Raw genomic sequence first — 22,075 nt, forward strand, 5'->3', positions numbered from 1 at the left:
AGATAAAGTATATAACCAGCAGCACATTAGATTTCAGACAAAATAGAGGAGCTGATAGAATTTGGCAGCATAATTGCAGGAAATCTCACCCAAGGAATCGCCCTCCCTTGCTGTCTATCTAACGACAGTCCTAGAAAATAAATCTGTAAAGTTTAAATCACTTCTTGTCTTCTCCAAACAGACGACCATCCAAACTCTAACATGGCTCGTGGAAATTTCATGTGGGTCTCTGAGTTCATTCTCACAGGTGTCTCAGAACACCCAGACCTACAGCTTCCGCTCTTCTTTGTGGTCCTGGTCATGTACAGGCTGACCATGGCTGGGAACCTGATCATCATCACTCTCACCAGTGTGGACCCTCGACTGCAGACCCCCATGTATTTCTTCCTCTGACATTTGGCAATCATCAACCTTGGCAATTCAACTGTCATTGCCCCTAAAATGCTCACCAACGTTTTAGTAAAAAGGCACACCACCTCCTATTATGAATGTGCCACCCAGGTGGGAGGGTTCTTGGTTTTCATTGTGGCTGAGGTTTTCATGTTAGCTGTGATGGCCTATGACCGCCATGTGGCCATTGGTAACCCATTGCTCTACATGGTGGTGGTATCTCAGCGGATCTGCCTTCTGCTGGATTCCCTCACATACTTCTATAGCTTTTCTACATCAGTTGTGACTTCATCTTCTGTATTCTCAGTGGCTCATTGCTCTTCCAATGTAATCAATCATTTTTGCTGTGATACTGGACCTCTGTTAGCATTGTCCTGCTGTGATACTTCCTTTCCAGAAAGAGTAGTATTTATATCTGCAGCTACAAACTTGGTTTCTTCCATAATTATAGTTGTGGTATTTTATTTCAACATCGTTTTGTCCATTCTAAGGATATGTTCAACTGAAGGAAGAAAAAAAGGCTTTTCCACTTGTGTATCACATATGATGGCAGTGTCAGTTTTTTATGGAACACTAAAAGGTAGTTTTAAAATCCATTTCTGATTTGTAAATTAATTTAAGTGAAAACAGTAAGAATGTAAAAAAAATAATTTGTGGCTTCTGTAATTTTTATGCTGTATACTACTTCTGGCAGTGAGTTAAGCAATTTGTAAGCATCATTTATTTCTACAATTACATTAATCCATTTTTTTTAATCCAATCGAGTATCGTTTGAATTTTAAGCCAATTTTTAGATAAGATAGTAGTGCTTTTGAGAAGAGTGATGGCCCAAATCTACAAGCTAATAAATGATAGAATTGGGATCCAAAACAAATTTAACTCAAAAGCCCACACTCCCAACAATTACATGAACATGCATAACAAACTGTGTATAGTTCATATTTTCATTACACAAAGTTCAACTAAACTTAGATATTTATAGTATATACCTAGGAATTAATGTATAATTTTATAATTAAAATTTTACACACCTTTTATAATGTCTGGATAAATTGCGGCTTAGCCACAAAATTTAAAAAAGTTGTTAATTGGTGATGTTTTAATAGCTTTATTTACATATATACCATGAAATTTATCTATTGGAAGTAAATTCATTGTAAGCAAAATCATTTTAGTATTTTTTTTAGTAAATCCATTGAATTATGCAACCATACCATTATCTAGATCCAGCTCCAAAGTTGTGACTTTACAAAAGTCAATATTTGTAATAAAATTGTGCAAATATAACCATGATCCAGTTGTAGATATTTATTTGCCTTTCTGCCCATTTCCAATTAATATTCAGTCCACCTATACTTTCAAGCCACTAGTGACCTACTTTCTGTATCATGTTTTTTTTTTCTGTTTTAGGAATTCTCATGTAATGGAATCATATAATGTATAGATTTTTATGTCTGGCTTTTTTAACTCCACAAAATTTTTTGTTTATTTCATGGTGTACCATGTATTAGAAATATGAAGCTTTGTATTACTGAGTAGCATTTTCATGTATGGATATATTTTGTTTATCCATTTACCAATTGATAAACATTTGGATTGTTCTATTGTTTGCATTATGTGAATAATGTTGCTATTAATTTTGCATAAGGATGTTAGGTTTACACACATGTTTTTATTTTTCTTGTATTGATATCTTAGAGTACAATGTGCTGGGGTAATTGGATAAACTTAAAACTACCTTTTATAAAACTACCAAAAAGTTTTCCAAAGTTTTTATTCCCACAGAAAAATGAGTTGTCCAGCTTCTTCATAATACTTAGTATTGGCACTTCTTTTTATTAGAGCCATTTTAGTTGATATGCAGTGACACCTGGTGTGTGTTCTGGTTTTGGGTTTTTTTTTTTCTGGCCCTTTAGGGCTGCACCCACAGCATATGGAAGCTCTCAGGCTAGGGGTCCAGTCAGAGCTATAGCTGCCAGCCTATACCGCAGCTAGAGCAACATGGGATCTGAGCTATGTCTGTGACCTACACCACACCTCATGGCAACGCCAGATCCTTAATCCACTGAGCAAAGCCAGTGATCAAATCCTCTACCTCATGGTTCCTGGTTGGATTCCTTTCTGTTGCACCATGACAGGAACTCCCCTGCTGTGGTTTTAACTTGCCTTTCTTAAATGGCTATTACTGAGTTTGATCTCTCTTTTATGCTTGCACTGATCTTCTAGTCTGTTTGTCATAACAACCAGTATTGGACCAGAACTGGACCTCACCTTATCTACAACTTTGGTCTTTCCAAGAAGAGCCACTAAGATCACATTTGTTTTGAAAACAACTCTGTGAATGGGCTTTTTCAAGTTCCACTCTGAGTCAAATTAGCCCATCTAGCAGCAAATCTGAAGGTCCTCATGACTCCTCTCAAAATAACACTTCTGTATATTTACATGACAAATCTGATTTATCCAAAATGAAATTTGTTTTTTTGTCCATTTGTATAATGGAATACTACCTAGCAGGAAAATGTAGTGACTTGTCAAAGTACAAGTTGAGATTGGGCATTTGGCCAATTGTGGTAGATTCATTTGTAAAGTTAATCAATGAAATAAAAAAGAAATTATATACTCATAGAATAATTATTTAATATACCAAATATATAGTTTCCAACTACATAACTCCTATCCCGATCATATTTGGCACATTATGTTTCAGTGAAATCTTTAGGCTCTATGCATCATGTTTAAAAAAACTTCTGTCCCTCTCCCCCTTATATTTTGGACCAGTATTATAATATTTTGAAGTTTATTTAATATAAACTATGTGGTAGATTTACCAGATATGTTCTGTGTGGGTAAATCAACTGAGCAAATTGTTAACAAAATTTTTCTTGTCTAGCTCTATATTATAAAGAGAAGGAGGATAAAGAGAAAGTCATGTTACTCCTAAGAGAAATAGAGAATAAAATCTTTTGATATTTGTCCTACGAGTAAGGAGATTAATACACTTTATGTTAGAAAATCAGTGAAGGAAAATTCTTGGAGGATGGGAGACATTGCTCTGAGATGGTTACAGGAAGTGGTGTTTGTATATGAAGTTGAGAGAAGTGTAGATAGGGGCTTCTTAAACTGTGCTTATGCGCCATTAGCATATTTCACAATTTAGTGAATCTTTACCAGGATTCCCTGATGAAACAACATAGAAGGTAGTCGGGGAGAATGCACAGCAGAAAGGAAGTGCATCCCAGGTAATGAGAGGAGAGTGTGTGCATATAACCAGGAATGAGCTAAGATGCATGTTCACACCTTGAGACTGGAACACAATTGCCTTGTTTTAAAAGCTTCTTGAATGCCAAAGTTTTGTGATCCAGTGGTTTAGACAAGAGTCTTCAGTGGAAAGCAGGTCACTTTGAAGTTCTGAAACAAAGACTCATTATTCTAGAGTCTCCTTCTACTACTAACCAGCCAAGTGAGGGAAGGCAAGGACTTACAGATCCTCAGAGTCACCTGACGTCATCATTATGTTGAAATGGTTCTACTGGAAAAGAACACACTGGTCAGCAATGTTGATTCCTCCACTATGACAGAAGAGCATAACATCAATAAAACCATCTCTCACTTTCGTCTTCCACTGGGAGGTCTTTACCCATTAGGCAGATACCAGTGAAAACAGACAAATCTAGGAAAAGAAACTTTTGAGCAATAACCTGTTCCTTACTAATTATCTTGTCAATTTTTACCCAAAGGATTTTCTTCTAAACCTCCCAGTTTAAGGAGATTTAATATGAGACATTCCAAGGAAAATACTTTTTTATCAGTTACACTAACTTTGTGACAAAGTATTTAGTGCCTATTTTGCACTATATCTTATTTTTTTAATATTACAAAATTATTGATGAATGGCCCTAGTTTAAGAATAGACAACCAGAGCAGAGGTTTTGGTAAGCATGGAGGGTGTATGTTCTTTGGAATCTTTTTTATTTCCCCTGGAATTAAGTATGAGAACTCATAAATCCCCTAAAAAATAAGAATGACATTATGCAGTGTCTTTTCATATACACCCACTAGTTAATCATCTCTAAAATGTTGATATATTGATCCAATCTAATGTTTCAGGATGGAAACCTTCATTTACTACATTACAGATTTTTTGAGTAGCCGAGTTCTGTTCAATGGACATGGTGTTTATTACATGTTTACTCACAGACACTACGCCCTATAAATCTTGTTTGTAATGAGCTATGAGAAAGAGCAATGTGTTGCAGGAAGAATTAAGCCCTGAATTAAGTATGTATACCTCCAGTGGTTACTACAGCTTTGGGTAGAAATCTATGGATTCATGTCAAACAGGACCATCAGGAAATACAGAAAGGATTTACCGTATAAACTTCCTGAATGCTCACATAAAATGTCATCTTGGTTTTCCATGGCCATCTATAATACGTCCTTTATCCTTTTTGCTTTGTTTAATTATTTAATGTGATATAATAGTATATTTTAAGATTAAAACAAAATTGGGGAATCAATGTAATTTCTGGACTCTATTTCTAATTCATTAGTAATGGTTTCCTCCTAATTATATTCAAGGTTGAAAGGCTTGCCTAGGGACACTATTTGGGGTTTTGTTTGTTTGAAGAATCATACTGTAAATAATAGTCAATATGTATCCCAAAGCCATCCTAATTCCAAATCAAAAATCATGGCATTTTCTAACAAGGCGTAAGCAGAGTTGAGACATTGAGCTATTTGTACTATATACATCTGGTACAATTGTACCAGATGCTCCCTGATGGAAAAAAAAAATTAGAAAAAGAGAGAGACTATACATTCTTAAAATAGTTATTTAACATCTGCCACATGAAATTCAAACATATAAACTTCCTATCTAGATCATCATCTACACGATGGAACAAGGTTGTGATGTCTAAGCTTTTGCTATATTTACTTTTTAAGTCAAAGTGTCCTGTTTAGACAGCATGAAAAAGAAACACAAGATTTTACTCCCCTCTTTATTATATTGCAAACAAGTGTTAAAGTATTTAATAGAAAACTAAGGAGTATATTTTATAGTCATAACCAGCATATAAAACACACAATCCTATTCTAATCTCCCCAAACACTAAATGGAATCATATTTCTTATTCATCACATAACTCAGAGTGACTAAGGTGTAAGTTGGTGCCCAAAGCTTTTACCAAATGTCCTGTGTGTGCTGTATTGAGGATCATGCCCTTGGAGGACCTGGATGCACATCTCCTAGGGAGCTATTTGTAAAAATTTTAAAATGGTAACCCCTGCCTGATTTAAAATCCAAATTTCAAGACTGACAGTAATAATTTACAACAAAAAACCCTTTGAAAAATAAGCTAATAATATTTTGAGAATTAGGAAAATCTTAGAGCAATCATGCTATACCAAAGACAGAGCTGTAGGTAGGCAGATCCTCAAATACAAGGGATTGCATCAATAAATCTTCAGCCTGCCTTGGCATCGCAGTTGAGCAGGGACTGTAATTTAACTTTTTTTTTTTTTTTTTTGTCTTTTGTCTTTTTTTGTTGTTGTTGTTGTTTGTTGTTGTTGTTGCTATCTCTTGGGCCGCTTCCGCGGCATATGGAGGTTCCCAGGCTAGGGGTTGAATCGGAGCTGTAGCCACCGGCCTACGCCAGAGCCACAGCAACACGGGATCCGAGCCGCGTCTGCAACCTACACCACAGCTCACGGCAACGCCGGATCGTTAACCCACTGAGCAAGGGCAGGGACCGAACCCGCAACCTCGTGGTTCCTAGTCGGATTCGTTAACCACTGCGCCATGACGGGAACTCCTGTAATTTAACTTTTTTGATGATCTTACTTGCATCATACTCTGAGAAACATCCTCTGGGACATAGACACTGATAAAACCAGGCAGTAATCTGCTATCCAACCAATTAGGAGGATAAATAGGAATACCTTCTTCCCAAGTAGGTTAGAGAAGTATATTTCAAAATGGTGAATCTGACTCACTGATGTGTAATAACATGGCCAGAACAGCTCAAGATAAGATTTTTAACTTAAAGAGTATAACACAATGGAGTAGGATGAAAACATCTGACGTACATTTTGCAAAATAAAGGTAAATGGTATTTATTCACATTTCATATTAGTTTTGTTGAAAGTATCAAGATCATCCAAGTTTGAAATGAACAAGAACAACTAAAAGAGTGGGAATGAGTGAAGAGATAACCTAGTCTAGTTGCTTTTTAAATATGAATAAATTGGGCTTCAAAATGTTTGAGTAAGTTTCCCAAGCTCAAGTTGCTAATTAAAGTCAGAAAAAGGTCCAAAATTTAAGGTTGAATGGGTGCAGTGTATTCATATGTATAGAATTTGGAGAAATTAGACATGTACTTAACCCTAGTTTTTTGCATGTTCTCTTTTTGAAACTTTATTTGCCTTAAATCTTTCTTAAATGTTAGTTTTGATGATGTTTACCTAGGTAAATCTTCCTGTAACCTTTCCCCTGTCAAAGTATTCTAGTTACAAGGCCTGCTATTATAAGTATTTTGGTTTTCAGTAATTAACTCCATCAGATTATTATAACTCACTATTCGGAATCTGCATAATTGCTACCTTCCTCTGTTTATACACTAAGAATTTTTTTTTTGTTTTGTTTTGTTTTTTGCCCTTTTAGGACTGCATCCGCGGCATATGGAGAGTCCCAGGCTAGGGGTCTAATTGGAACTATTGCTGCCAGTCTTAGCCAGAGCCATAGCCATGCCAGATACGAGCCACATCTGTGACCTACACCACAGCTCATGGCAACACCAGATCCTTAACCCACTGAGCGAGGCCAGGGATTGAACCGGCAACCTCAAGATTCCTAGTCGGACTCATTTCTGCTGCGCCACGATGGGAACTCCACTCTAAGCTTCTTGATGGATGAATTCTAACCTTTATTTATGGTCACCAAAACTCCAAAATATAGTTGATACAAGTAGGAAGTAGATCAAGATGTTTTAATGTATAAAAATAGCACATTTGGGACTTCCCCTTATGGCACAGAGGAAATGAATCTGGCTAGGAACCATGAGATTTCAGGTTCCTTCCCTGGCCTTTCTCAGTGAGGTAAGGATCCGATGTTTCCATGAGCTGTGGTTTAGGTCACAGACACAGCTTGGATCTGGATCTGGCATTGGTTGGCAGTTATAGCTCCAATTAGACCCCTAGCCTGGGAACCTCCATATGCTGTGGGTACAGCCCTAAAAAAGATAAACTAAAATAAAAATAGCAAATTTATACAATGACTTACATTGTGTTTATATATATATATATATATATATATATATATATATATATACACACACACAAATATATATATATATATGTATTAAGAAAATAAAAATTCTAGTTTAGAATCTATGAGAAGATTTGGAAAAAGTAGGCCCATGATTGACCAGATTACAATCTATTTCAAAACTATGCTTTCTACATTTACATGAGCTGGAAATTTTACTGAGGATTAGAAGGGAGGCTAAAGATCACCATTATATTCATAGATATATCTTCCAAAGCAAAGAATACATTAGGAATAATTGAAAGAAATGTTCAAATACATTTATTATGTTATTAATCTTAAATTAGTTAATGTAAAAATAATATTTAATTCCCCATTATCTAATATTTAGAAAATACTTTATTAAAAAATTGAAAAAAAAAAGCAGCAAGGCAGTCAACCAAAATGTATCTAATGTTTATCAGAGGGAGAGGTATGGGAATAGAAGGTTGTTATAAATGTGAGAGAAAATATAAATGAAGTATGTCTAAAGTGATTTTAGAACACAAATGTGAACTATATTAACTCAACTTGGGATGTAACTCTTCAAGGAAGAGAGATGACAATTAAACAGGCTTTAAAAAAACAAATAGAGTTTTCCCTTTAACCATTTTTTCTTGTAAAGAAGTGTACAAAGTTTGGCATGTACAGCAGAAGAGAAACATTAAAGGACATCGTTGTTGACAAAGAGGCCAAAAAATAAATAAACGAAGTAAGAAGACAAAAAGTATAATTAAAATATAATGTTTCTATGATAAAAGGTAAACAAGTTGAAAGAGACTTATAACCTAACTTATAAAGAGACAATCATTTCCAAATCCCTTGGAAAGAATATCAACATTATTCTAAATTACAATGTATCAAAATTTTACCAGCATTCATTTCCTTTGATCATGTAACTTCATCCTTAAAAGATAACGATGTTTGTGTAATATTATAACAAGAAAAACCTGGACATAATTTAAGTTTCTCAGAACAGGACAGATAAGATCTACCATAGTGACAGCATAATAATGAGGTGTGGAATTTTGAGTCAGAAACATATGGATTTAAACACAACTAACTACTCAAACCAATCTTCTGACTTTGTTGGGGGAGTAGTATTTATGTTTCAATTTTCTCTTCCTCATCTATAGATTGGGCATAACAATATGGTTTTTACATAAAGATTTAGCAAAAAATTGGAGTAAATAAACTCATTATGCCTTCCATATGTACCCATTTTTTTACTAAGATAACTGTGAAGATAATTTGCAATCTAGAGTGATCTTTAAGTAAAACATTTTTCAAGCAAAGCAAAATGCAAAATATTTCTGACAGCATTGAAACAATGTAGAGTTGTGTCTGCACAGGTACAGTGAGAGATCCATCAGAGACAGGAGCCACTGAAGAAAATTTGTTTTCCTTTATGCTATTCATGTTAATATTTTCCCTCTTTTTTTTTCTTTTTTTTTAACATTTTTTTTTCAATGAAAACAATAGATAAACCTCTTCACAAGTCAGGTTAAAGTTGCAAATAGCTTAATGCCCAGGACCTTTCAACAGAAACCCAGGCGATGAATGCAGACTCTTCCACAGCTCCATTCCTTGTGTAGACAACGGAATTGGGAGAACAGAAATACGGCTTTCTCATATATATATATATATATATTCCTTTTGTCTCTCCACCGACTCCCAGAATCCCTATATATTAACAATCTCAGTATTAGCACCAAATTTCTGCACAAGATATTCTCATATAAGAACACTACTTATATAACGGCAACTCGAATTCAGCTCTTTTCTCTACTTCTCAGACAGATTCCTTAAAGATATATGCCTCAGATCAACTGCACCCAGGTCCAGGAGTTTATTCTCATTGGCCTCACAGACCAAAGAGAATTGAAGATGCCTCTCTTTGTGATCTTCTTGTCCATCTAACTCTTCACATTAGTAGGCAATCTAGGTTTAATCCTAGTCATTGGAACAGATCCAAAACTCAACACACCAATGTACTGCTTTCTTAGCAACCTGGCTTTTGTTGATTTCTGTTATTCTTCCATCATTACACCCAAAATCCTTGGGAACTTCTTGTACAAACAAAACGTCATCTCTTTCAATGCACATGCTGCTCAGTTAGGCAGTTTTCTCACTTTCATGGTGTCAGAGTGTTTGCTTCTGACTTCCATGGCATATGACAGATATGTGACCATTTGCAACCCTCTCCTCTACACAGTCTCAATGTCCTTGGGAGTCTGTATTCAGCTGGTGGAAGCCCCTACAGCTACAGCTTTTTGATGGCACTGTTTCATACCATCCTCACCTTCCGCCTCTCCTACTGTCACTCTAATATCATCAACCATTTCTACTGTGATGACATGCCTCTCCTCAGGCTAACTTGCTCTGACACGCACTCCAAATAGCTCTCAGTGTTGGCCTGTGCTGGCGTTACTTTCATCTGCTCTGTCCTGGTTGTTTTTGTCTCCTACACATACATTATCTCTGCCATCCTGAGGATATGCTAAGCTAAAGGAAGACACAAAGCCTTCTCCACATGTGGCTCCCATATTCTATGGCACCCTCATCTTCATGTACTTACAACCAAGCTCTAACCATTCCCTCGACACAGATAAGATGGCCTCGGTCTTCTACACAGTGATCATCCCCATGTTGAATCCATTAATCTACAGTCTTAGGAACAAGTATATAAAGAATGCCCTGAAAAAAGATATCATAAATAGAAACCAGGCTTTTGTGTTTATAACATTTAAAAAATAATTTGAATAAACAAAAGAGGACTTTCTTTAATGATCTTTTTTTCTCCCCTTGACTATTAAAACTAATAGAGTGCCTTGCTCTTACTTAGTATCCAATAAAATTTTATTTACTGTAAAATAAAATAATTCTCTGAATTTTTTGTGGTCAAATTTGACTTCAAATTATAATTTATATGCATAAATTACCATAAGGATCTGTGTCATAGCATTTCTCAAATTAAAATATATATATATATATTTTAAAAATTCACCATTTCATCTGATAGCTGCATAGCTAGAAACTAAACAAGAGCAGAAAAAAATGGAGATACCTTGAACACAGGTTAAGTTTATAAAAATGCTTTAATGATGAATTGTAAAGAATGCTTTAATATATTTTCCTGATTAAATGCTTAGAGATAACTGTGAAGCAGTGGTCTTAACCTGGAACAATTTCCTCCCCCCAGAGCATATATAGCAATGTCTAGAAATATTATTGATTTTCACCAGGATGAGGTGGTATAAAGGAATACTATCTGGACAGCTGCTGCCTAAACATTACTATCTAGATAGTTGAGCCTAGGGGCCTGTTAAATTACAGTGAACGAGGAATTCCTTCACAAAAAATCGAGTCCAAAATGGTAATAGTGCCAAGATTAAGAAAGCCTGCCCTACGAAGTTCCCTTCATGGCTTAGTGTAAACAAGTCCAACTAATATGTATGGACACAGGTTTGATCCCTGACCTCACTCAGTGGGTTGAGGATCTGGTGTTGCTGTGAGCGTTGGTGTAGATTGCAGATGTGGCTCGTATTCTGAATGGCTGTGGTTGTGGTGTAGGCCGGCAGCTATATCTCCGATTTGACCCCTAGCCAGGGAACTTCCATATGTCTAACAATTGGCCCTAAAAAGACAAAAAGAAAAATAAAAAAAGAAAAGAAAGCCTGCACTAACAATTATTTACCATAGTGAGCTCCTGGTGCGTTTTCCCACGTAAGAGTGGGTGTCTGTATCTCTTGGAGAAGTGCGTCAGGCTGCCTGAAGAGGCTATGCCTGCATCCCAGTTAAGGCAGAAGTTACTGGAAATGTACATCCCACAGGGGGCAGCTGCTCACCAATGACTGACATCTGACAGGAGTATAAGGTTACCCTTGAACAATACAGGTTTGAACAGCATGAGTCCACCTTTACATGGATATTTTCCACTAGTACTTACTACAGTAGTACAAGATCCATGGTTGTTGAATTGGAGGATTTGGAGGAACTACTGAGATCCATGACTAACTATAAGTTATAATCAGATTAACCCATGCATTTATGGGTTAAGAGTAGCTCAAGGGTCAATTTTATATACCCAAGCTCCTTTGTCCACTCAGAGTAATTCCAAAGTTTGATCTACTCTTTCTCCAGAACTATTCCATGGAATCTAACCAAAATTATTATCATAGGATTTTAATGCTATGCCTTTGCTTGGCTTACTTCCTTAACAGTTTCCACTTCCCATTCAACTCAACAATTCTTGGGAACAATTCCTAATAAATCACATTTATACAAATCATTGACTCAGCATCTTCTTCTTGGGGGAACCAACTTAAGATGGTATTATCATTTCTATGTACTACATTATTTGTGTAATTTTCCAGAAAAGTGTTATTTTGATAATAAATATATTTTGAAATATTATTTTTTTTCACATGCATAAACATTTCTCAGTCTACTGACTCCTACTTGAGTTCTTCAGTACCTCTTCCTATCATAGAATGGACTCAGAAATTTTAAAACAAGACTGGAAAAGTAAACGTCTGAAGGATTCTTTAGAATATATAGTCAGATTTTGTTTACTCTTAGCCACAAAAGTATAGCCTCTTTTTCTTCTTGGAGAAGAAGGACAAATGAATAGATATGGATGTCAAGAGATACTTTTTCTGTGCATTTTTGATGTGGCCACAGATTGGCTAAGAAAACAAAGTGGAAGAGTGCTGTTTAGACTAGGTCACCAAAGATATTGAGTAATAATGGAAAGAGACAACCTTGAAGAGAAAATGACTACTTCATAAGCATTTTAAGGATTAAGTAAAAAATGTTTTGTCTTAAAATATTCATGAGTAGATTCTTGGGAGAGTAAGGTATTTAGTTCTTTGAAAGACATGTTTTTAGAAAGGTCACAATGTAATCCTTATCTTTATTCAAATCTTTATTCAAAAATAGATTTAAGGAGTTCGCGTCGTGGCTCAGTGGTTAACAAATCCGACTAGGAACCATGAAGTTGAGGGTTCAATCCCTGGCCTTGCTCAGTGGGTTAAGGATCCCGCGTTGCCGTGAGCTGTGCTGTAGGTTGCAGTCGTGGCTCAGATCCCACATTGCTGTGGCTCTGGCATAGGCCAGTGGCCACAGCTCTGATTTAACCCCTAGCCTGGGAACCTCCATATGCCACAGGAGTGGCCCAAGTAATGGCCAAAAAATAGATTTAAATCCGGGTGTTAATCAACAGCAACAACATTATGAACAATTAAAACAATAACAAATCAATAATAGTAGTTCAAAAAATTGGGGAATATTAGGGCATATTAAATGCAAGGCTGAAGATGTAAGATTCCTCAAACACCTGGGAATGATGCTGATTGATCTCAGCCTGAATCGGGATTCCCATGGGATGTGGAATATAATTTTTCTAATGATCTTACTAACATCATACTCTGATTCATTGGGATAGGTTATTGACAAAACCCTGTAGTTTGTTGCTACTCAAACCCACTTGGAGAAGACATAGGAACTCCTTCTACCCAAGTAGTTTTGAAGGCTGTATTTAAAACTTGGGATAAAAATGAGTATTTATTAAATGAACTGGAATATAATTGATGTTATAATAAAGCATTTTTGGTGGCATTTTAGTAACAAGGGTAAACTGTTTCCTCTAATTTATTTCATGTATGTATATATGTCTATTACATAAAATATATTTTTTATTTGTTTGGAATAAAAGAAAAAGATTTGAGATCTCCAAAGTCTATTCAGCCATTTGGACAAGTCAGGGATTTAATTGATTATATTGTAAACTATGTCAAAACTGTCCTCATTTTTGCAAAAGCTGGTCATTTTATCCAGAATATCACTATGTCTCTTATAATATTTGTTGTAAGTAAAGAACATTAATAATGAGCAGAGGAAATAAATTGAAGTAAAATTATAAACATTAATCTTTAATTCCTCATTACCAAGCATTTAGAAGGGGCTACATTAGGAAATAAATGAAAAAGTCATGGCATCCACTCATGAAGTCGACAATCTATGTAATAGTCTACATATATCTATATGTATATAGATGGAAACCATAAGTGATATTTAAATTGAGTTATGTATAAAATGTTTCCAGCACACAAAAATGAAAATCAGTGGGTCAAAGAGCATGGGAATTGGAAATTAGGGAAGCTGGCATTTGGGTAGGCCTTGAAGGATAAAAATGAGTTTTTCCTCCAAATCTTTATTCACCATACACCTGGTGGAGAAGAACGTAGGAAAAAGCACACAGGAACTAAGGAAGCATGAGAAGTCATGTGGGAATTGAGGACCACAAGACAGTTATTCCAGTTAGATTATTACATGTTGACTGCAGCAGAAGAGAAGGGATGTTAGTGGAATTCAAATATAAAATATCATGGATCCGATCATAAAACATCATATGCAATATTTGAATACCTTCAAGATGAGATGAAATGGTATACTAAAGTTTTAATACCTGCTAAACAGTGAACCCTGAGCCAATATCTTGAGACTTGAAAGCCAAATTTCTAAACAAATAGTTGCTTAATTATTTTAAAATGGAATTTATATATTTGTGGAACTGTAACTAGGCTTTTAAACACATTGATGATCTTTACATCTCGTGTACTGATCATTATCATCAGAAAGCATACTCTTCCCACAGGATGTTGTAGAAACATGCATTTATACAAAGCTTAAAATTATATTTGATTGTGATATCCATACTTTATGAAGAACAACTACCTTCTGCTGATATATTCCATCATCTGTTTTCTGACAATGTACATCAGCCGGCTATATATTTCTGTTGTTAATTTATTCTTTGCTGAGTTTATATTTGAGAAGCTAACAATAAAAATAAGACAGTTTTTTCTGTAATTGAAAATACATATTGGATATAAATCTTTATAATTATCTGCAGCCAAAAGTTAAGGATTTTCTGTGTTTTTCTTATTTGGTAATCTGCCTATTCCAGCATCTTACCCTGACCCTGACTAAGCACTGTCTATCTTGCCTCCAGTGAATTTTAAAAATGATTGCACTGACTTCTATGTATAAATAGGTTAGCAGAGCAACTTTTTTAAATGATTTTTATTTTTTCCATTAAAACTGGTTTACAGCATTCTGTCAGTTTTCTACTATAATTTTTAACACAATGTTTTCTGTTTTAAAGTCTATTTTATTTCAATATTCAAAATCCTTTTAGATATAAAATAGTGCCATTTACAGATCAGGAAACAGGAAGAAACCAAATTTTTGTTTGTTTGTTTATCTTCTAAGGGCTGCATCTGTGGCATATGGAGGTTCCCAGGCTAGGGGTCTAATCGGAGCTGTAGCTGAAGGCCTATGTCACAGCCACAGCAATGCCAGATCTGAGCCACACCTGTGACTTGCACCACAGCTCATGGCAATGCCAAATCCTTAACCCACTGAGCAAGGCCAGGGATCAAACATTCAATCTCATTGTTCCTAGTTGGATTTGTTTCTGCTTCACCACGACAGGAACTCTGAAAATGAATTTTTGACATGCTATGTTTCTGTAACTGGAGAGTGACAGAACCATTCAAATATAGGTGTCCCAATTTTATTCAGGGTTCTTTCTACTATATCTCACTTGGCATCAATCTCAATGAAATGGTACTTTTCAATACTTACCTGTCATTAAAGAAACAACTGTGCATTACTTTCTTTTCTTATATACAAAATAGCATAAGTGAATTCAAATGGAAATTTTACATTTACATTTTAAGGAGGTTGCCTCTGTTATTTCTTTTAGTAAATAAGCCAAGAAAATTTGAGTAATATCACTAAGGAACACGATAACTAACACATGACATTGCCATGATTCAAAATCTAGTCTCATATTTTTAACACTACATCATACTGTCTTTTAATATAAAAGATCATTACCATCCTGATGAAATAAATGCTTTTAATGTAGCACTAGTAAAAAAGAAACAGAATGCCTGGGGTGACTATTATGTGAGTTAATTGACAATGGAAAGAAAGCTTGTTTGTATACAGTTAAGACAGAAACTTCAGTCTAATTTAATGAGTATTCTCTGAGGACCTCCTGAACATTTAGTATGTTGCTAGAAGTTCAGGAGAGAGAAAAGGTAAGGATAAGCCTTTCTCCAAAGATGATTAAATTCCCTATGGTTTTGATTCAATAGTGGCAGGTGCTCGATTAGCAAGCAGATATTTCCATGTATGTATATATGCATATGTACATACACACACACACACATATATATATATATACATTTACACACACCTATGTACACACATTCCTTATAAGAAGAATGTAGAATAAAATGTTCTGTGCTGGTATTAAGTACAAGAAAAAAGTGACACTTTATATCAGAAAAGGAATAAAAGAAATTTGTTTGCAGTTTAGGAAATACAAACTGTAGCAAGCTATGGAGGAGTCCATGGAGGGTTTATGGTAGACTATATTTAAGGAGGGTATATGAACAAGGGAGAGAGAGTTCAGTTAGAGTCTGCTAAAATCAAAAACAAACAATGAGCCCTGAAAATGCTCTGAGCCAGACAAAGTCAGTTTAGTTACACAAGAAAAGGTCAGTTAAGCCCATTTTGTGAGCCCAATCCCACCTGGGTCATTTTGTGTCTATGCTTCTAGAAACTATAAGCAAAACTTCCCAAGGAGTTCCTGCTGTGGCACATGGGTTAAGAATCTGTCTGAAGCAGCTTGGGTTGCTGTGGAGGCCTGGGTTTGATCCCTGGCCCAGTACATTGGTTTGAAGGATCCTGAATTGCTGTAGCTGCTGTGTAGGTCACAGATGCAGCTCTGATTCTATACTTGGCCCACCAGGAACTTCCATATGTCACGGGTAGGTTCATAAGCATTAAAAAATAAATAAATGAAAACTTCTGGAAATTGATATGAGGCAACTTTTGGTTAATTCCATATCCTTTAAGAAAATGCCAATAAACCAGTCAGTGTGAAGAGTAAACAATCATTATTTTCTCACTACATAAGCTGCTTTGTAACAATACACCCCAAAACTCATTCCCTGTTTTGGCTTGATATCACAGAGCCCAGAAATTGTCCCCTTGATATGTGCATAATAAACGTCTACCAGTTACTATTGACTAGTTTTACTCAGGCTGTTTCTGAATTTTGCAAGACCAAGAAGCAAATTTATAGGCTCAGCGATGGGGAGAGATTCTTGGGTAAGTTTCAGTGTTCTGGAAATCAGACATTTACAGGAAATCGGTCCCTCACTACTTAGCAGGTCTTTATTTTATTTTATTTTATTTTTTTCTTTTTATGGCCCTACACACAGCATACGGAGGTTCCCAGGCTAGTGTTCCAGTTAGAACTGCAGCCGCCTACCTATGCAACAGCTGCAGCAACATCAGATCCGAGCCATGTCTGTGACCTACACCAAAGCTCATGGCAACACTGGATTCTTAACCCACTGAGTGAGGCCAGGGATGGAACCCACAACCTCATGGTTCCTAGTCAGATTCGTTTCTGCTGTGCCATGAGAGGAACTCCATCCTATCAGTTCTTAAGTTTTGCTTTCCTGAGGGCATATGTGGGAGATTTTCCATTTTATATCTTCCTATTTAGATTGAAATTCTTTTTCATCATTTTATATCTTCCTTTTTAGATTGAAGTTCCTTTTTAGATTGAAATTCTTTCACAAAAATAATACAAGCAAAAATTTAAAATTAATATAAAATAATCCAAATCTATTTATTTTATATATTTTAAATAATGTCAAAGTAGTAGGAGCCATGTAAATAATACAAATCTATTAGAAAGCATATAACATTTTATTTTAATTAAGCAAAATATTTTTAAAATTTGCAGATATTCATTGAATTAGACTAGGTAAGATGATTCTTTACATGGAAAGATGTCTGTGAAATACTCTATCATGAAATGCTTGCTTGGAGGTGTTCCCATTGTAGCTCAGGGGTAAGGAACCCTACTAGTATCCATTAGGACGCAGATTTTAATCCTGGCCTTGTTCAGTGGGTTAAGGATACAGCCTTGTCTTGAGCTATGGTGCAGGTTGCAGGTGTGGCTCAGATCCAGAGTTGCTGCAGCTATTGCGTAGGCTGGCAGCTGAGGCTCAGATTTGACCCCTAGCCTGGGAACTTCCGTATGCCACAAATGTGGCCCTAAAAAGCCAAAGCAAAAACAAAAGCAAACAAAACAAAACACTTGGAGAAATTTAGGCACATGCCAATGGAATAAAATTGGGAGTATTGGGAACTTAATAGTGGGTGGATTCCTGCCTCAGAAAATCACAAGTTTAAATTACAGCTGTACTACAGACTGGCTGTCCAACCTTATTTCAAGTACTTTACTTTTTGGACATCTTTTCCCCATCTGTAAAATGGACATATAAGAAAAGAAGTAAATAGATAAACTATAAGTCTTGTTACAGTGTCTTTCAAATTGTTACCCATTTTCAGCATTTGTATTACTAACACAATTATGAAGATTATGTAGCAGTCTATGGTGACATCTTTGCAATAAGTAATAAATATAGAATAGATGAATATAGAATTCTACCTCTGTCAACTTGCAGCAATGGGGAGTCTTATATACGGGCAAGCCTATAAGAGTGATATCACTGCAGAAGAGTCACTTTTTTATGTTATTAATATTAGCATTTTTTTCAATCGAAGCAACAAAGTTTTAAAAAAAGCAATGATAAATTTTAAATAATACAATACATAAGTGCTTTGAACAAAGAGTCAATGTGGAGTGAATCCTGTCCGACAGATGTTACTTTTATAAATAGAATGTATTTGGGGGAGAGAAATATGTCTTTCCCGTAAAACATCTCCATTTACTCTTTATCTCATGCCCAGACTCCAAGTATGTAATAGTTTTAATGTTAGCACTTTCGTGCTAACAGTAAAAAAGGCTTCAGAAGATATTAAAATCTAAATTCAATTTAATTAAACTGGATTTAATTTTCTTTTCTTCATCCAGACACACTGAGGACACATGACCCAGATAAACTGCACCCTGGTAACTGCATTGATTCTTGTGGGTATCACAGATCGTCAGGAATTAAACATGCCACTCTTTGTGGTTTTCTTGTCCATCTACCTCTTCACAGTAGTAAGCAACTTGGGTCTTATTCTAGTCATTAGAACAGACCCAAGACTCAACACACTTCTTTCTTAGCAACCTGGATTTGTTGATTTCTGTTATTCTTCTGTCATTACACCCAAAATGCTTGGGAACTTCTTGTACAAACAAAATGTCATCTCTTTCAATGCATGTGCTGCTCATTTAGGCTGTTTCCTGGCCTTCATGACAGCTGAGTGTTTACTCCTGGCTTCCACGGCATATGACTGATATGTGGCCATTTGCAACCCTCTCCTCTACATGGTGGTAATGTCCCCGGGAATCTGCATTCAGCTGGTGGCAGCCCCTATAGCTACAGCTTCCTGGTTGCTCTATTTCATACCATCCTCACCTTTCGCCTTACCTACTGTCACTCTAATATCATCAACCATTTCTACTGTGACGACATGCCTCTCCTCAGGCTAGCTTGCTCTGACACGTACTCCAAGCAGCTCTGGATCTTTGCCTGTGCAGGTATCATGTTCATTTCTTCCTTTCTGGTTGTCTTTGTATCCTACATGTACATTATCTCTGCCATCCTGAGGATGTGCTCAGCTGAAGGAAGATGCAAAGCCTTCTCCAATGCGGCTCCCACATGCTGACAGTCACCATATTCTGTGGGACTCTCATCTTCATGTACTTACAGCCAAGCTCTAACCATTCCCTTGACACAGATAAGATGGCCTCAGTATTCTACACAGTGATCATGCCCATGTTGAATCCTTTAATCCATAGCCTTAGGAACAAGGAGGTGAAAGATGCCCTGAAAAAAGTCATCATAAATAGAAACCAGGCTTTTATATTCACGAAATTAAGAAGGCGACTTGAATAAATAAAAATGGAATTTTCTTCATGACCTGAGTTTTTCCTCTTGAAAAAGTATTAGAGCTGAATAAAATAAGAAAGGTGATAGGACTTACTCTACTTCATTTGGGTTGTTAGAGACAGGCCATTTGAGCAGGTGACACTTGGAGTTGGAACCCACTGAGGTAAGGAACCAACTGTGGAAAGAATGTACCTGTGAGGGTTAATGAGGAATGTCTGGCCGGTGGCTGGAGCATCATATGTGAGGAGGATAACCGTGTAAGAGGGAGACAGAGGGTCAGGCAGATGTGGGCTGCAGAGTCCTAGGGGCACTGTCAGGGTGTTTGGGTTTTATCCATAGGGTAATGGGAACCTGGTAACGGGAGCAGTAGTTCAATGACTTGATGATGTTTGGTTGACATTCTGTCACTCTCCACCCTGTCTCTGCTGGTGATAAGTGGTTATGGCCACTCAAGGCATCACATCTACATACACGGCAGATTCTGCTTACTTCACACCAGTCAGAATGGCTCTTAGCTGCAAGGGAGGTTGGAAAAGGGAGTCAGGTATAGGAATGAGATTCTCTGTCCTTGGAGTGGAGGCAGGAAGGAGTGCTGGGGCTTGAGTCAGGGTGAGGGTAAGATGGCCAGGTCTGCCATACTGGTGCTTCTCTACCATGCACAACCAGAGGATGCTCCAGGCTGAGCCTGAGGTGCTGCATCTCAGAAGACCTCTCTAGAGTCTCAGATGCTGCTGGTAGGCCACCTACACTTCCAGGATCATGACTGAACACTGCTGGAGAGTTCTAAATAAGAGAGTAGTTACCTAATTTTTATGGTTTCATGGAGGATACAGTGTAGGATACCAGAGGGGACACTGGAAGGCCAGTTAAGAAGCTAAAAGTCATGGTCACTTGATGGCAGGAGAGATAATGTAGTGGCAGGAAAGATAATGCTGGTGGGTGTTTAAATTTTTTAATTCAGAAAATTGTGGTAATATGTACACAGCAAATTAAAAAAAAAACTATCAGAATGCCTTTTTTTGGTCTTTTTAAGGTCACACCAATGGCATATGGAGGCTAGGGGTTGAGTCAGAGCTGTAGCTGCTATCCTACACCACAGCCACATCAATACAGGATCCAAGCCGTTTCAACGACCTACCCCATAGTCCATAGCAACACCGGATCCTCAACCCAGTGAGCGAGGCCAGGGATTGAACCTGTGTTTTCATGGATATTAGTCAGGTTCTTACCTCTGAGCCATGTCAGGAACTTCAGAATGCCTGTTCTTAATACGTGATTTCTATATATCTGTTGATTGTATTGCAAAATTTTCCAGTTTTCCTTAGAATGAGATTTGAGATATAAAAGTAACCATAGAATTTTTGCTGATTCTATTATTTTTCCAATGAAAATGTGTTAAAATAATTCTCTGGTCCTTAAGAATACAAATTTTCCTATTTCTCAATTGATGAATTTCATAACAAACCATTATCTGAATATAAAACCAGTTACAGGACATATTTGCCCTCTCCATTGTTCCAAAATCTTCAGTTCTGGATTCTCCAGCTGCATTAACAATATCCCATGTGAAAAGCATAGATTCACAATATGAACATTTTTTTCTCCCTAATTTGCTTGTTTCTTGTGAAAAAAAGTGGCAATATAAAACTGTTCAATGAGTTCGTTTGTGGCTCAAGGGGTTGCTGTGGCTCAAGTCACTGCTCTTGTGCTGGGTCAGTCCCTTGCCCAGGAACGTCCACACGCCAATAATTCAGCCAACAAATAAAAAAACTAATAACAAAACTGTTCCATATTTACACATTTAATGAATTGTCTTTCTTAAAGGGAACAGTACTATGGACGCACTTTACCTATGCCACTAATTTAACATGGCCTGAAATCTGGTCTGGTCTCAAAAGACTAACTCTTAAATGAACTGATTTTTTTTAAGCCTATGAGATCTCATTATGTTTTTTCCAATTATTTAAATAATAAGAATAATAATGTAATTTAAGGATGGAATCCCAGGAGAAGAATACATTATAAATAAATATATTCAAAATAATTGACACCAAAGATCATTTTGCCAGTAGCAAGGATCATATGCAGTTATATTGGGCAAACTCTGGGTAAGTTGTTCATTATTGGCTAAGGTATACCTTGTAACCCATTGCACTCATTAGGCAATGTAGCCTGGTGAAAAGAACATAGGTGTTATAATCAAAGGATAGCATTTTACTGTGTGGGATCTCTAACTAGTTTACTTATAGACCAAATAAGGGCAATGTTACCAAATTTTAAGTATTAAACAACATAGAAAAGGGTGATAAGAAATGATAGGCACTTGCATATCATCTATTTTCCTTCTATGAGCTAGCAACCTGAGTTCTAGTCCAAACTCTACTAATAAACTTGAGAGAGCAGTTAATATATGAAGATTACCATACACAGCAGACAACAAATG

General features: G+C 36.4%; 3 pseudogenes; all 3 read left to right on the plus strand.

Moving 5' to 3' along the window:
* Window positions 1–201: 201 nt before the first annotated feature.
* LOC100154572 (olfactory receptor 8J1-like) lies at window positions 202–993 on the plus strand (annotated as a pseudogene).
* An 8,515-nt stretch (window positions 994–9,508) lies between these two features.
* On the plus strand, window positions 9,509–10,450 carry LOC100737611 (olfactory receptor 8U8-like; annotated as a pseudogene).
* An 8,230-nt stretch (window positions 10,451–18,680) lies between these two features.
* On the plus strand, window positions 18,681–19,638 carry LOC146406203 (olfactory receptor 8U9-like; annotated as a pseudogene).
* The last annotated feature ends 2,437 nt before the right edge of the window (window positions 19,639–22,075 follow it).

The sequence above is a fragment of the Sus scrofa genome, chromosome 1 (genome assembly GCF_054392235.1).
Source record: "Sus scrofa isolate SSC_HxYL_T2T_F1_AM1 chromosome 1, Sscrofa_HxYL_maternal_Yorkshire_Landrace_v2.0, whole genome shotgun sequence".
NCBI lineage: Eukaryota > Metazoa > Chordata > Mammalia > Artiodactyla > Suidae > Sus > Sus scrofa.